Source organism: Strix uralensis, chromosome 5, assembly GCF_047716275.1.
Source record: "Strix uralensis isolate ZFMK-TIS-50842 chromosome 5, bStrUra1, whole genome shotgun sequence".
Classification (NCBI taxonomy): Eukaryota; Metazoa; Chordata; class Aves; order Strigiformes; family Strigidae; genus Strix; species Strix uralensis.
The window spans coordinates 43,158,826-43,173,771 of NC_133976.1; the positions used below are offsets into that span (position 1 = coordinate 43,158,826).

General features: G+C 42.3%; 1 pseudogene; it reads left to right on the forward strand.

The window, feature by feature from the left end:
* Positions 1–10,853: 10,853 nt before the first annotated feature.
* Positions 10,854–14,061, forward strand: LOC141944135 (leucine-rich repeat protein 1-like; annotated as a pseudogene).
* Positions 14,062–14,946: the final 885 nt, after the last annotated feature.

Consider the following 14,946-nt stretch of genomic DNA (forward strand, 5'->3'; position numbering starts at 1 on the left):
GGCCTTCACGTAAGCTGAGTTGCCATCATAACCGTTCCCCTCAGCTGGCTCAAGCACCAGACATGTTGTTAGTGCTTGTAGTTTTTAATCCCAAGATTCACATTTTCTGATGACTTTCCTGAAGCCTCAGCTCTGGAGACCGGGGTTTATAGGAGAAATGTTGTTTTCTCCTTTATTTTTTTTTTCCTTTCCCTTCCTTGCCTTGCCTTGCCTTGCCTTGCCTTCTTTCTTTCCTTCTCTAAGGTAAGCTTCAAGCCTTTTGGCTACAAAAACGTGGACTATACAAAGGACCTCAGATACCAGAAAGCAATTAAAGTTCTTATTATCTTTGTCAGATCTCATGGGCTTGAATCACCCGATTCATCATTTTTCAATGCTTTAGATGAGCAAAAATAGAAGTGTGTTATTCTATTGGCAGTTCTCTGTTTAGAGAACCTTGTTTACTATCTACCAATTACTTTGCAATTTCTTCTGCATTCTTCATTAGTGATAATAAAGGCCCATTATGCTGCCTGTTTGGCTAGGCTGGTTTAACTCATTTCTTTGGGCCATTACTTTTACTGGTAACAACTTATTAATGGTTGGACTAGATGATTTTCAAGGTCTTTTCCAACCTAAATGATTCTGTGATTCTGTCTGGCTTTGTATATTTTTTAATTCAAGCTTTTTATCTGGTATATCATTATTGGTGCAGTCAGAAATTAGTAGTTTTTAAAGGTGTTAATTAATCCAAGAGCCTCTCTGTCACATTTACTTCACTTCAGGTCTTTTGGCTTGCATATTTCCTGCCTTTACCAATTTTCTGTGCATATTTTAAGTGGAAGTACATAACCTCTTTCATGGGCATCAGGCCTTTTTTTTAAACATGCCTATTCTTTCAAAGAGCAGTCACATATGAGAGCAAGACTTATTTCAATTGATAGAGTATAATCTATCTCTTATTGCTGAGATCAGTCCAGCTGATTTATTGCTTCTTGTTTACAGTCTGAAAGAGAACAAGATCTTTTCCCATCAATCTTCCCAGCAGTCTCTAAAATGCACTATTTATTGCTCTTAAATTTCTGGTTAAATAATACTCAGTCATCTCTGAAGCAATTTCAAATGGAGAATGTTCCTGAGGACAGTTAAGAGTCAGCAATACCTTTTCATTGTATGGGATGACATAAATGACAAGTGATGAGTGAAGACACCATTAAGCTTTATAATTTCTTTAGGTGAGTTTCACTGACACTTGTTTAAATTGAACACCGGCATTTGCAGAGTGAATACCAATTCTCCCCACAAGCCTTCATATGGATTTTATAGGGAGAAGAGTATTTTGATTGCACAATTAAAAAATTCCAGAAGAAAAAGAGAGTTAGTACTATGCATAAACTGTGAGCGATCGTTGCATGAAACCAGCCTTAAATGCTCTGCAAATAAGCAATCAGAATAACTGAGGCAGAGTAAAAGCAGCTATGGGGGATTTCAGTGTACCCTGGACACGACCTGTAGGTCTTGGTACAGCACACAGCGAACAGCGAGATATTTCAGGTCAAAGCTACACTGACCTCATCTGTTCACAAACAAGCTGTCTCCCCTCTCACATTAAGAGGTCTTTAATGACAGCACCCTAATTACCTCTAGCTCATTAGTGTGCAGCAGAATCACTAGTTTGGTTACTTGGACAGATGTCCACAGCTGTGCTGGTGGAAGAGGTTGCCTTTCCCAGCCTGGCCCAGATGGTCACTGTTGCCCTCCTGCCCAAGGTTACCATTCCTTCTACGTTACTTGTGCAAGGGCTCCAAGCCCAACTCAGTCAAAATGAGCCAGGTTCACAGAAACCAGCAGTTTAAAATGTGCACTTGAAGAATATTTGAAATTAACAAGAGAAGCAAGAAAATATATTTTAAAATATAGTTTACAGTCATAAACCTGCCCATGATTTTTGGTTTCATACAAGGCCACAAAGGGCCACACAGCCAAATCAGGCCTCCGCCCTAAGGTCAAAGTCATCTGACAGATTGCTATCATGATTGAATTGGGTCCAATGTCTCAAATATTTATACTGATTTTACACACCACTCACATTGCTCAGATGGACGCGTACTTTTAGAGAACTCCCTGAATCAACAGCCCATCTCACTTAAGTTTCAGTGTCCTCAATGGCAATGCAGTCACAGGGATGTACATATGAGCATAATTTGGCCTCCAAAATCCTTATTGGTAAGAACAAGTGAGAAAAGGGAAAAAAAAAGCAAATCCAGAGGCTGAATTTTGAGAAAGGACTTACAAAAATCTTGACTCTTTCAACTCCGTCATTAGTTAACAGAATATTATAGATAACAATATCCACACACGCTGCCCCATGCTATCCCTTGTGATCAATACAACTAGTTAAAACATTTTCTAAAGATGTGCAGCTGGATAAGTGCATACTGGTTGCCTGTGCAGAGCATATAACAATACAGAGCCAAATCTCACATGCTGCCATGTATTGAACTCCTGCCCTAGGTAGAAGCTCCTTGTCCAAGGAATAGTGGACTTAAAGATGTGAAATAAAACCCTCACATCCAGTGGTACCAGTCACACCTGTGATCACTGCCATCCTTAGGTATCCTGTTGAATCTCAGTCTTCATGCTTACTTAAAATACATGAGTGAATTGCTTTTGTAACAAAAGACAATTGAAGTAGGTCTGTTTGTTTAATGTATTTTCTATTTTCAAAAGTCCTAGAAGGTGAAATGTGCATTGCTGCTAGGACAACCCTTTCTCTATTCATTTACACATATGCGATTTTGTTCAAACAGCATTTACCTGCAAAGATGTCTCCTTGAAGAAGTTGCTGATCTCTGTTTCTCTAGTGAAGCCAGCAAATTTTTCCCTGTTGAATTTCCCCACTGCAAAAGTGTTCCAGATCTGTCTCTCAGGAGAAAAGATTCAACAAAAATTAGTTGCCAGCCACATGAAAGTTTTACATGTGCAGTAAGAGTAATGGAAGGAGTGTAACAGTTTATTTGTAGAAGTAGAAGCAAGCAGTCTAAATAAATGAAGCAACTGATAATTGTTTAGACATTCGGAGGTTTTGTAAACATTTCATTAAATTGATGGAATCTAATGCATCCTTCCCACTTTTTACAGCATAGAAATTTATATGGATAGCCCCTTAAGCACATCTCTTTTCAGCATTTTATTTCCAGGTGACACTGAGACATCTAGTTTTCAATTAGCCAACAGGTCCATGACGTCTGTGAACATCAGTGTTGAAATTCCTAACCAGGGAACCCAGACCATCCCACAGCTATGCCTAGACAATTTATGTGCTTGTAAAACTTCTGCTGCACAGAACTGTAATAATTTATTGTTCTTCAGCAGAGAGCCTAACCTTAGAGGAAACCCATAAGGATCACAAGTCATTGTCAAATATTTTTTATTTTTCTAAGGAAAAAAAATGAACCTCAACATTGTAAGCTAGTACCTACTTAGAAATAGAAGGATTGTCTAGACCCAAAGCAAACCAAAGCTAAAGGCTGGAGACCCACTGCCTTCAACTGTTTCTGCATCAAAGTGTCTGGTGATGCCAAACGCAACATCTATCACCATCATTCAGGGGAAGATCAGATCAAATGAAGTCAGACCATCTACAGCAATGCAAAGCCCACAAAAACTCAGACATTCCTCTTCCATCTCTGCTTCTCTCTGATGACAACTTTTGGGGTCAATTCTTAAGACCTCTGCCTGCAATGTTGGCAAAAGTTTGACTATGTTGGTGGCACTGAACAGCCAACAGAAAACAACAAATAATTCTCTTTAGCAAAGAAAATTGATCCTGGGTAGAGTTGCTTGGTTTATCCAGCAAAGTTGGAAAAAAGAAAAATGCATCCTCTAATCATCTGGCTAGAGTTGCTAGCACAAGCTCAGGTGATCAAGGCCAGTAATGTGAGTTTCTGTGAAAATAAAGCTAAGAATCTGCATGTTCTTCTGCCTCTGCCTTGGTTAGGTTCACGTCCTGTGTCTTTGCTGCTTGTGCTCGCTCCAGAAATGTGCGCAATGCAGAAGTGAAGCAAGAGCTGACTGGGTATGTCCCAATATCTGTACAGTGCTGGATGGTTCCTTATTTCCCTTATGTTCAGTTTTCAGCTGGGGAACTAAACAGACCACAGATCTATTGGGGTACAAATTCCTTTGCTCTCAGTTCAAGGAAAGGAGCTAGATGAGCAAGACATCACTATCCTCTACATGTTCAACCCATAGTTTAAGTTTTGTGCTCTTGGGATTGCCTGAGATCTGAACTGATTATTTTATTCCTTTTTTTTTTTTTTTCCATTTGATTTATTAGAAAACCATGGAAAAGATCAAGAATCCCTTATAAAGACCATACTTTCTGTTAAAATGTGAAATCATTGGAAGATAAAAGATGGTTTATTTTCACATTTTTAAGATAGTGCAAACAGTAAGTTAGATTGTGGAAAAAAAATCATGAAACAAATCTGAAAGGCTACCTTTTCCCTCACCAGCTCAATTTAATTGCCATGTTTTTAAGTTAGTGAAGTCAGAGCAATATTTTTCCAGAAAGACCAGTCTGCCAGTACTGACCAGTTAACGCCCCAGAAAGTTCCTCTTTTGGTCACATGACAAAACAAATAACATCATTATAATAAAGTTTCCCTGTAAGTCAAAAGTATATAAAAGTACACTGACTGCATACTGCTACAGAGTGTAATAAAAGGAGGCATAGAGGTGACACATGCATTACTACCAAATACTGAAGACAAGGAGGAAAAGGTGGCAGGGCGTGTTTGTTGTGCTTCTCTGGAGGGGTAGAATGAAGATAACACAGGATAAAAGAGGATTCTCAGACTATAAGAGTCATACTTCTGTTAAGCAACACTATCAAATGTCTAATTATTGAAATATGTGGGGGAAAAAGTGCAGTATCAAAATGGCCATTACCAGCCTGCTGTATCAGCGGACTAGTAAATCTGAAAACAAGCAAGGAAACTGTTCCAAGAAGCTGAAGTTGAGATCAGAGGTCCATCATTTGTTTAAAGATGCACCTACAAAGTAGTATGAGATAATTACTAACACTAGCTTGATCCATTCAATAATAAGAGACAGTAGTATTGAAACAAAGTGAGGACTGCACAGGGAACAGGGGAGTTTTATCATTTCCCAGTATGGGCTATACCTTAATGTCATATAATGTGGTGGTAGCAGCTTAGCTGTCCATCCTTGCACTAGATAAGGGCTATACCTGCCTCTCTCCTGCCCAGCCAGAAAACCATATTCTAAATGCATGATAAAATAACCATTTCCAGTCTCTTTATGGCCAGGGGCAACAAATTCCCAGCAGTTATACAATATGTGCAAAGCCTCCAAAGCAATATTTCTGTAGCAATATTTCTGTAGCCCTGTTAGCTCTGTAGTACACACAGCACAAAACACAGGAGATTAGACTTTTAACACACAATTTCTAATAGCTGACAAATAATAATCTTTGGCTTTCAAAGTTTTGGCAGGGAGCCATTTAAGAATTATAGGCTGAGCTGCAAAAGAAAAATGTGGTTTGAAATCCCATCTTTATTAGTTAAGCTATCATTATTACTATTCAATTATAGTACAAACGTGCAGCTTTCATAATGCAAAATACCATTTCAAAGTCTTTCGACAGGATTACATGTAATGTGTCTCTCTCTATTCAGGCCTAGTTCTTCAAGATACCAACATGCCCCAAGATCTCCCGGAAACCTACTGACAAGGAAAAATGGAGGGGACGAGACATCTGAGAACAACACACAGGATCACACAGGCCTTCCTTCTAATTAACAGTGGCAATAATTAATAACAGTCAAAAATATAATCTCTGATGGGTTGTTGCTTGGAAAAGGACAAACCAACAGGACAGACTCACCCTTTTACAGGAATAAGAAAGAACAACAGTTAGAAAAGAGTAATCCCTGATCAAAAATGTTGAGGAGAAGAGGTGGGATGAGAAATAAGAAGGAGCCCTCTGTTTTAGTAATACTGACTTGTTGATCTTCCCTCCCTCCACCATGTGGTTTCTATTTTCTTGTATTAATCCGTGCTTCCCCTCCCAACATTTTTTCTTCATGTGGTTGCCAGTTTGAGGTCAGCGAGTACTAAGAATGGACCGAAAAGAATTTCCAGGATGTTTTTTAAGACTATTAATAACTTTAGCAGCTATTCAAGCAAACAGCGTTCCATGTTCACCATACTCCAAGGCCTAACATCATCGCTTGAGGAGGCTGATTCAGTTTCCTCACATTACAAGTTGTACAGTCAGGTAGGGTATGGGGCTTTGGAGACAAGATGGGAGGCTGTTCCAGTGGGACACTGAAAAAGGAGCCAATACTGTACCCATCAACAGGAACATTTTTCAAAGGCAATAAAATTCCAGAGACAGTTCTCACAGGGGATTTTTAAGTGTTGCCAGTTACAGTAGTGGACTTCCTAATTTCAAGGCACCCCACTGCACAGCAGGTATCCTGAAAGTCCTAAGATGTGAGGTATTCCTTAACAATATGTAGCAAGACTGAAGTACCTGTAAGTGAGGTGTGCAGAAGACAGCCAAGCCAGGCAGGCTGCCAGAGGCTATGGGGAGAGGTGGCACTTCTGGAAATATGTGATTAAGCTCCATTAAGGCCTGAGCAGCATGCCTCACCACAGTGGTGCAGGGGGACTCAGCTGGGACTTGAAGGAGAAAGGCAGTGTCAAGCCCACAATGCAGTGAATGATTCAAAGTAGAATAGATTAGCGATGTTCAAGACAACACACCTCAAATTACACTGAAGCCTTGTGTAGGGCAAACTGCCAACTGGATGATGACCTGTGCTTCAAACAGCGCAGAATACCTAGGCTTCACATGTCCCAGTACACTGCTTTAGCCGATATAATGGGCAAAGTGGGAAGACACAGACAGTCTCATTCCTAGCTGTCTTCTGTGTGAGGCCTGACCTGGCAGATATGTTCCGAGAATGCCTTTAAAAAAAAAAAAAAAAAAAGTAGAAAAAAATCAGGCCTGGAACATGAGAGAGGCCATGGATGAGATGATCTGAGAACCCCGTGGAGGCATGGGCATGAGGCAGCCTGAAGACACCAGGTGTGGCTGCTCACACAGATGTCTCAGTTCATGTGTGATCCTCTCTGCTTCCAAGGGGATTAAACATCTGACCTTGAAATGCCTAAAACCAAGGCCCAAAGTCTATTTTAAAGCTGATTTTTATAAATCAGAAGATGATGTTATAAAAGAAGAAACTAAAACTTTCACAGAAGGAAAAGAAGCAGTATGCCAAATTTCACAGTGATGTACGAGGGCATAAATCACATGTCAGAAGGGGAATATCAGGGAGTTAAGTGATGAATTCAAACCAGGAAGAATATGTGCTTGATAAAATGGGCTATCTTGGACTCTGCTTACAGACAGCAGCTTTTGGGCATCCAGGGCTTTCCAGCATCCTAAGAAATGATGCAAATAATTTAATTTTTTTTCCAAGGCTTTGCCTTGTGTTTTCCTTATTGGTTTTGTATTTCAGAGAGTAAAATAAAAAAAACAAAGGACTACTTAGATGGGATATTAATTTTCTTTCTTGCCTCCCCCAAAATGAAACAAGGTTAGCAGAATAAAGATTACAGACATTTATGGATTTATTTTTGAGATGCAAAGTTAGGTCTGATTTTTATATAAGCAACAACACACCCAATCTGAGTTTCAGAAGTTTCCAACACACATTCACAAAATAACCAGAGCTGAGCAGCGAGCCAAACCTTCAGCTGATGTGGCTAGAGCCGAAGGGTGGTGAACTATGGCTCCAGCAGAGAGAACAACACTCCAGGAAATTATGTGTCTAAAGATACAGCTGAATTGTTCCTCCTCAGTAGGAACAGCAGCCCTTTCTCTTTTCCAGTTTTCCTGCCAGATGTGGCTCTTGAAGAAGGGTTTCAGGCCTGTATACATTACTCCAACTCACCCCAGTTAAGAGCCTGACCCAAGCAAGGAGAAACAATGGAGCAATTTGTCTGGTTGATGGCTGTAGAAGTAGTAGATGGCCATACCACAACATACTGCAATGCCATGGGGAAGCTGCTTACTCTTTTTGTATTGAGCATTACAGCTGAGTTTACTGCTCGTTTCATCAACAGCTCCTATTTGCCGGATACTGTGAATCTCAAGAGTAATTTCCAAGCTAAATGAGTGCTAAATCCATACAATAAACAAACCTCGTTCACTCCTTTACCCACTCCCTCTCCAGCATCAGAACTGCCTGTGTTCATTGACCTTGTCTAGCAGAGTGCACTGGGAGAGCAGCAGAGGCTGAGGCACCCATGTGCCGGCAGAGGTACAGAGCACGCACATCCCTGCAGAACAGGAAGAGCGACAGTGTTGAGCTGGGGTCTCCTCCAGGCTTATTTTTTACCTTGGGCAAGTTACTTAACCTGTGTCCTGGGGGCCCAACCTAAAAGCAAAGTGGTGGTAATCCTTCTCAGCAACTGTGTTTCTCCTGGCTGTTCTAAATGTCCCCCAGGCCAGGGACTTTTTCTCACTAGAGCTTGTTCCAGCCATGATCCAAATGGGGAGTCGAACACCTATGTGGCTCTTCTCTACAGTACCGGGAAGAACACTCCCACACAGAAGAGTGCCCATTCCTCTCTCCTGCTTAACTCTCTCTTATTTCCCTCTTCATCTATGCAATGACTGCTCCAATGCATTTGCATTTCAGCTGGTCTGACACTCTCAACATTATTTACTCATGACAATGGAAATCTAATGGCATTTTTAATAGTGCACACACATGTTTTCATTAACTGTGGTTAAATTCCCGCTAGTGCTGTTACACGATCCCTACCTTCACTGGCAATTGCAGAGGAGTTAATATTGCATTTTCACTTCCTGCCTTTAAAAAGGAGACAACTGTATTGTTTCAAATTGCTCTGTGCATAGCACATTCCCTTCATAGTTTTCAAAACCCGGGAAAGCTTGTGAGATATGCTAAAGGTCAACAGAAATATATTCCCCATGGGATATCTCTAGAACAGTGTCTCCATCAAAATGTTTGTGGTGAAGCTTTGGGGTCTGGTGTGTACGTGAGTGTGAGTGTTTAAAGGAAGGCTGGCAAGAGCCATCACGTTTTGGGAGGAGGAAAGGGACAAAGAGGCACTGGTGCTATTGAAAGCGAATCTTGAATAGGTAGAGAGGAACAGATTTCGTATCCTCTGAACTAAGACAGTAAGAGGAGTCTTGGGGGACACTGCACACAAATTTTGCTTGCCTCTAAAAAGTCAAACATTATTGCAGAGCTGGATGTAGCTGTAACCCTGGACACAGGGATGGTATGCTGTTCTGATAGCTGTAGAGACACAACAGCCTTTATACCCACCTCTTAGCACAAAGGGGCTACACCTCTACACCTATCCCTCAGCAACATCACAGTCCCCTTGGAGGCATTCCCTGCCCAGTGCCTCTCTTCAGACTGGATCTCTCCAAAAGTTCAGTCCCCACAGTGTCCACCTGCCTTCAGGAGGCACAGTAGTGATGAAGGTCCTTCTTTGGGAGTCTTGGGGAGCAGAAAGGCCAAAGTGCGAAGTCCTCCCCCAGCAGCCCTTTACACAGCCCATCCCTCCCCACACAAGCCCAGACTGCACGCAGTGTACAGGGAGTACGGTGTGCAAACCCCTATCCTCCCTCCAGTAAATCCACTCTTGGTTATCACAAATGAATTTTGTGGGAGGTCATAAAGAGTGGAACAAACTTTGGTCAAGGGCATCACATTTTCAGATCAAAAGCATGCATTTATATCCTGAGTAGATTAGATTAGGATTCAAGTGGATGTGGATCTGCAGTTCAAGATGCTTTTTCCTGTTGATTTTTCCCACCAGATTCCAGGGCAGAAGCTGGATACAAGAGGTAGATGGTAGGTTTCCTGAAGGCATGCTATAATCTTTCCCATATAGATGATGGAGTCAAGATACCTAACATCAGAGCCAGAATGGTGCTTCATTTCTGTCACCCATGATGGCTAATCACTTCCGAGGCTTGTGGACTCAGCTAGGTACCATTCACTGAGATGTTCTGATTTACAGCTGCAGTTAATTTTATTTTAGACAGGTGATTGCTCGTTCTGTTTCACTGACTTCCAATTTCAAGATTTTGGAAGACCACAATGGCTTTTTATGCTAATTGGACTCCACTTCCTCAGATTCTCACACAAACATTTAGCACAAAGCACAGACTGCTCTTTCCTCAGCCATCTGGCAGAGAAGCTGAAACCAACAATTTTCCAAGTCAAAAATCAGACATTTGAAAATAATGTTAATGTACTCTAACCCCTTTATATATACTGAACAATTCAACAAGAAAGTTGGAATATGAAGACCGGGCTGTAGGAAGGGCACACCATTCATCTTGCCCTTCAGCACCCCCAATTAGACTAAGGCTGCAAGGTTAGGAACTCAAATCCACCCTCCCTTAAAAAGGCAATACTGCCTGCAGCCCAGCATCTGCCACACCAACGATCAGGCAAGGGAACTATTTTTTTTGATGGATTTATGCTGACAAGAAGGAATGAACATGTATTCTTATAATACACATGCATACACACACTTCTATGCCCAGGATGTGGATTGTTGTTTGCTGTCAGCACATTACATTCTACTTGCCTTGGTAACAAAGCCTTTCTACCTAAAATCGTTTGTAAGTCCGATAGTCTACACCTCCATCAGTCAGGGCTGAAGAGCCTATCTTGCTAGTGTAACAGACCCCAGTTTCCTGGAAGTCAGAGGACTTAGATAAAGCTGGCAGGAAAGCGAATGATAAGACAAACTACCAACTGGTGAAATGTTTGCTTCTTCTGTGTGACATGGCTAACAGAGGAAACAGAGAACCTGATTTCAGCTTCCTGAAGCCCCCAGCCATCCCAATGCACAACGACAACCACAACGATGCTCCGAGAGGTAAACAAAATGCATTCTGCATTCAAGACACACAACTCAAAAGGATGTATACAACATATGTGTGATAAGCCTGCACTGCATACATATTTGTGCTTTTCATATTTACCTGCATAGTGCAGTATAGTCCCTGTATAGTCCCCATATATTCCACAGATATCAACTGTGTGTCTGTCGGGAATTCTGCTTTTGCAGGACTTTTCCAAAGAGGAATAGCCATATAAAACATTTAAGGGGACAATCACAGTAGTATTGAATGATAAGGACTAAGAAACTGCCCAGGAGCAAGAGAATTGACATTTGGGAGAATCTTTTTCATCCCAGACCAGTCTCTAAATGAAAGACTGTCTGTACACAGAGGATCACTGGAGTGAAAGAATATGTAAACTCTATCTGATCATCTCTCCAGCAAAAGAGATTTTTTTTTTTAAACAAACACTTTTCAAAAAAGTTTTCCTAGCTCAGCTTTTCTAAAACATCTACTGCAAGGTCGGTGCTTGACACTGTCATTCACAACATGTAACGCTTTCTCCCATGTGTCCCACTTGCCAGCAAAATAACCCTATGCAGAGAAGCAAGTTCTTTGCAGCAGGAAGAAACCCAGTCTGTTCCACAATACCTATATTGTTATCCCACAGTATCTGTATGTGGTCGTCCAAAAGGCTCATGAACAAACAATTACAGATAGCAGCTTCTGCATTTACAACTTCCATTCCCCATTACCTGTGAATGTGTCAAACCAACACCACGACATGTTGGCAGGAGTACGCAATCTCCCAAGTAAATCTGAAGGGTTAAATTCCCACTGAAGTTGATGGGTGTTTCAGTGTGCTGGGGACCTACTGGTACCTCTCCATTGTCATTGTACCCCTTCTTCGGTAACAATAAGACAACTATTGGAAGGAAACAACACCCTCTTTGTCAACCGTTAGAACGGTTTTCATAGCTTAAAAAACGCTGGGCAAAATTGATCTCAGAGGAGGATATCATCCCTGTCCAGCCAGTGAGGATAGATTACCATCAGCTTTCAAAAGAAGCAGTGTATCTTTTCCAGCCCTGTGAGCCAAGCAGATGGATGCCTGGATGGACAGTGTGGGGGTAGCCATAGTAACCATCATCCCGTGAAGCTCCTGCTCACATCTCTCTTTCTATCACAGCTGGGGAGAAAAGCCAACAGCTCGCCGCCGGGGTGCAGATATCCGGTCAGACCTTCGCCTCTCAGCTCCAGCTGGGGTTCCCATTCTTCTTCAGCAATTTTCTAATCTCACCTTTTTTGTCTGTGCTTTATAGATCATAAGTAAAATTCAGTCCCAGGGGAAAAATCTCTCAAGTGAGCGGCTTCCCAGCTGCTGCAGCCCATGTTGTGGGTGGACACATGCTGGCAGCTTTCTCCCCCTCACCAGGAGCAAGAAGGCCCTCAGCCTCCCCCAAGCCAGGCAAAAACCTCCATCTCTCTTGAAGTCACCTAGAGTACTGCATGGCATGTGAAGAGAATCAGAGTTGACCCAGCCTGCGTGCAGCCCATCAGCCAGCATTCATCAAGAAGCGCAAGGCTATGAGCAGCTTTGTGCTGTACCTGTCCCCATGGGAGTTGGCTGGAGGGTGCTGCCATGCAGACACTGTCCTGACTTTGCAGAGGGAATAACAGCCCAGGGTGCTGCAGCCTGAAAGGCAGCTGCTAGGCTTGGATGCAGGAGAAGGCTGCTCTGCTCTGTTATCCACCACTATTTTTCACTTAAGGTTTTATCATCATTTCTATCAAGGGCAAAAGCCTCTCCTCGAAGCAAATTTAGTGGCACCTGGGGCAACTCATTTAACTACCCTGGATGTACTCAGAAAGGTATTTTAAATTTTAAAATGTGCCTGTTGAAAAATAAGTATAATCATTTGGGCTACCAAAGCCTGCAGCTGTTTCAGAACCATGAAATAGCTGTGGCTGGAACTGGCCTCTGAAGACAGTTTAGTTTCATCCCCTAATCAGTGTCCTTTTATATAGGAGGTACTTCATCAATTTGTCTGTGAGAATATTATGGGTGACAGTGCTGAAAACCTTGTTAAAGTCAAGATAAACAACATACTGCTCTCTGCTCATCCACCAAGCCAGTTAATTCACTGTAGAAGTCTGGGATGGTCAGACAAGATCTTCCCTTCATAAATCCACGCTCACTACTCCCAGTCACCTTCTTGTCCTCCATATATTTGGAAATTATTCCCAGAAGGATTTGCTCCATCACGTTCCCAGGGATCAAGGTGAGGCTGGCTGGCCTGTAATTCCCTGCATCTTCCTTCTTGCCCTTCTTGAAGAAGGCAGGACATTTGTTTTCTTCCAGTCCTCAGTAACCTCCCCCTACTGCTGTGACCTGTCAATGATGATTCAGAGTGGCCTTGCGATGACATTGGCAGCTCTCTCAGCACTTATGGCTGCATCTATCAGGTCCCATAGCCTTCTGTATATCCAATTGGTTTAAATGTTCCCTGACCTTATTCTCCTCTACCATGGGTAAGTCTTTCTTGCTCTAGACTTTCCCCCTGGTTTCAGGGACCTGGAATTCCTGAAGGCAAATCTTATCTGTGAAGACCAAGTGAGTCAATGCATAAAGATCTGTGAGTGTGTGCAGACTCGTACTGCAAACTTGTTTGAATTGACATGTGTTTGCTTTGTTTGAAGAAACTCTGAAAAAACAGACCTAAATCATAATCATGTTAAGCGATTGCCAGCTTCTGCTGGTGACCTGATCTACCTTCAGGAGCTTAATTTGCACAGCAGTCACCTGGAGTCAGTCAGTATTTCTCTCTGCAACTCCACCCTTCAAACAGTTCTTGGGCCTCAGCCAAAACAAAATTAAAGCACTTCCAATTCAGTTTTGTAAACTGTGAGAATTTGTTAATTTTAAAGCTCAATGACAATGAGTAGGTTAAACAGCCTGTTTTGAACAGCCTAATCCAAGTGTTTCCAGCACACAACTTCAAATAACATTGATTTTATTAGCATGCACTGCAAGAGCAGCCATAAATTACTGAATGTATTACAGTTGTCACCTCCTTCCTTCTCACCCTTGTGAAGAACTCGAATTTGCTAAAGCATGCCAGGTTTACGAGTGGGAAGAGAGCAGGTAAAGGGAGTTGGAAACCACCCATCATCACCTCACAGAGCAGCAAGCACCCCATCCGAGGGGGAGGGCAGGGGCTGCACAGCCCCCGTTCACCCATCAACACTGTGGTCACATGCAGCCCTCCTGCTACCAGCACATATACCCTGGTGCATCTATCTACCACAGGCTTACAATTAGATAAACAGCTAAATGTTTAGATTTATTTGTATATTTACTTTGGAAGGCACACATCTGAAATCAAGTCCCCTCACATTAGTGGAATGGCTTTTTTTGCCTTACTCTTTTGTTTCTCCTCTCCTCTCTTCACCTGAGTCTTGCAAAATTACATTTGTGAAGCACAGAGGTATTGAGCAAGGAGCATTGCACAAAGAAATTAGTAACTCTGTATTCATAGCAAGGCTTGAATAATGTCCCTAGAACCACACACTGAGAAAGGAGGAGAAACCCAAATACTGAACAGCTGCTCATTAGAAAAGCACTGGCCATCCTAAGCCCTGAAAGACACAGGAAAAGCACTGTGGGGGGAAAAGCACTGTGTGACCGTGTAATTAAAGGCTCTATCAGAGGGTCCCAGGGGGCTGCAGCAAGGCTACCCAGGCTTTGCAAACCTGGCACTCTTAAAATGCAACCGATTCTCATTTTCTGGGGTCAAAAACCAGGAATCCGAGCTCCCTCCCCAGCCACAAATTGTGCTGTGTGTGGTTCCAGGGACACCTTCCAGGGGGGAGTCAAGAGCTCAAATGAAGGGACCTCTGCCTCTTGAGCCAACAGGAGAGCTGGCAGCAGCATTTGACATCCTCTTGCTCATATGCAGAGCTGGGGCAAGACGCTTTGTGCTGGCACATATCTGGGTTCCTCTGGCTTTTGCCAGCAGTAAAAGGACCCTGAA